Source organism: Echiichthys vipera, assembly GCF_963691815.1.
Source record: "Echiichthys vipera genome assembly, chromosome: 19".
In the NCBI taxonomy this organism is placed as follows: domain Eukaryota; kingdom Metazoa; phylum Chordata; class Actinopteri; order Perciformes; family Trachinidae; genus Echiichthys; species Echiichthys vipera.
Window position 1 is genome coordinate 14,750,078 of NC_139844.1, and position 2,543 is coordinate 14,752,620.

Genomic DNA, 2,543 nt, shown 5'->3' on the forward strand with positions numbered 1-2,543 from the left:
TTATATTAATTTAGTAACTAATGTTTCCTTTTTTTATTTTGGAGATTCCTTTATGTAGCCTACCATTAGAGAAAACTTCAGTAGCCTACCACCAGTAGTACAAGTACCACTGTTTGAGAACCAGTGCCTTGTATAATGTAGACTATATGACGTGACGGCCTGTCTTTATGTCTTTATGTGAATGCCTCAACAGTTTCGCGCAACATACTTTTCAAACGACCAAAAATAATCTAGGTGTTTCGCCACTTTTAAACTGAACTGCATTAAACTGGGCATTGTTAGTGCCATCTACAGTCAAGTCTTGATGCTTTTTTGCAGTTTTGTAACATTAACTGTATAAATCAGGTCAGTTGTCCAGTTCAGTGTCCTTTTCACTCCTTCCTTCAAAGCTATAAGTAAATATGTTGTCATTGTGGTTTCAGTGAAGGTAACAGCTGTTTGTTTTCTTTAAACGTCTGTAATCCATCATAGACAGCTTGCCAGTAAAGGTGAGATTAGCCCGGTGCACGCACTGATCAGAGTGCAGCTCAGCTTGGTGCACGGTTGACCCAAATAGAGCACATGGTCAGGAGGGCAGATGTGACTTCCATGTTTCAGGTTATCATAACAGCCTTTGGCCTTAAATCACAAGGAGAAACATTATTTATTCCTGTTTATCTCATTCAGTTCTATACACTGGAGTACAATTTTGAGATACTTTATCTGAGCATTTCCATTTTCCGTTACTTCTTACTCCAAATTCACAACATTTCAGTGGAAAATATTATACATCGTACTCCCCTACATTTATTTGACTTTGCCCATTAAGATAGTTTTTAAAATAAGCTATACCTCCACCAGCTACAACATTAACATCGTGCTTAAATAGTGATCAACCAGTAATAATAACACACTAACTTAAAGATGAGAGGGGCCATTCTGCTTTATAATGGGCAGGCTACTTTTACTTTTGATACTTAATTATCTGTAATTAAGAAAGATTTTGGATGCAGGACTTTCACTTTTAATTATTTTCTTCTTTTTTTTTAACTTTTCCTTAACACAAGATCTGGATACTTACTTCTACATGACCTACAAATGACAAAATCCTAGAGACCGTTAATACTGGTTTAGTGTTCATTCAGTAGATCGATGTCAACAGGATTAGATTGATAAGAGTAAAATCCCCACTGAGCCTCCCGTCTGTTTGTTTGTGTGCTCCTCCTGAGTACCTGAAAGTCCTCAGAGGTTTCATTGTAGTGAGTCTTATCTGAGGAGCCAATAGGAGCCGTTCGAATTCTCACAAACAGCGCTGATTGGATGGAACCTGTGCGTGGCACGTCAGTGGGCGGGAGTTGATTTGTGTCACAGTGTCGCGTCCTCAGAGGAGAAACCTGCTGCTGCAAGAAGAGATGCGACTGAGACGAGTAGGTGCATGCTTAAATACATTTGTTTCTGTTGTTTTTTCACTGGTTCTGATGCATTTAAAAAAAAAGGTGAATATTTATCTATCTAAACATATACAAGCATTGTCAATAAGGCGTTTTCGAAAGGGTTCTCGACTTGTTTCAAGTATTTTTATTTTATTTTTTTATTTAGGTTTGTGGCCAGGTAGTTTAATTTACCAAATGAAAACAATTTAAAAACTGTAGTAATATAGTCAGTGGTGGTAAAAGTACTCATATTTTACTGAAGTAAAAGTAGCAATGCCACAATTAAAATACTCTGTTACAAGTAAAAGCCCTACCTTCAAAATCTTACTTAAGCAAAACTGTAAGTTTTAGCAAATACCTTTAAATTATCAAAAGTAAAAGTTTATGATCATATTTAGTGATGCATTAATGTGCATGTATCACTATACTGCAGTTCGTAAATGTTTATATTCTGCCTGGTATTAATCCATAATAGAGCATTATTCTATTAGTTGATTATGTTTTGCATTAATAATCTGCATATACAGAATAACTGGTGACTGTCAAATACATGTAGTTGAGTAGAAAGAATAATATTGGCTTCCAAAATGTAGTAGAATATGAGTATAAATGGAAATACTCAAGTGAAATAACTATACAGAAATAACTGTATAGTATAGTACTTGATTACATTTACTTATGTATGTAAGTTTATTCTTGTGAAGTAGTCAGGAGTTGCATGTGCTTTTGCAGTGAATTGATTATTCCGTAAAATTACTTTTCAACTGGTCAACAGGCATTTGTTTCACATACTATCTTTTCACAAACCTGTTCTGTGTGTCTGTTTGTGATGCCTCACTGTAAAGCTGTAACAGTTAATCTGCTTATCATTTTCTCCATTCATCGTTTGGGGCATAAAATGTTGAAGAAGCGAACACAATTGCATTTGTCTTTAAAAAGTTAGCAGTTAATATTCAGTTCATTGTGTTATGAAATGTCCAATGTAGACACATGCATGCATTTAAAACAAGTGTGAGATAAAAGTTCTTTCTTTCTGTGTCAGGCTTCGTGTTGTTGTCCAGTGGTCTAACAGCTCCGCAGAATCCATTCATGAATCGTCTCCTGCTTTATCTGTGGTAATCGCATAACATC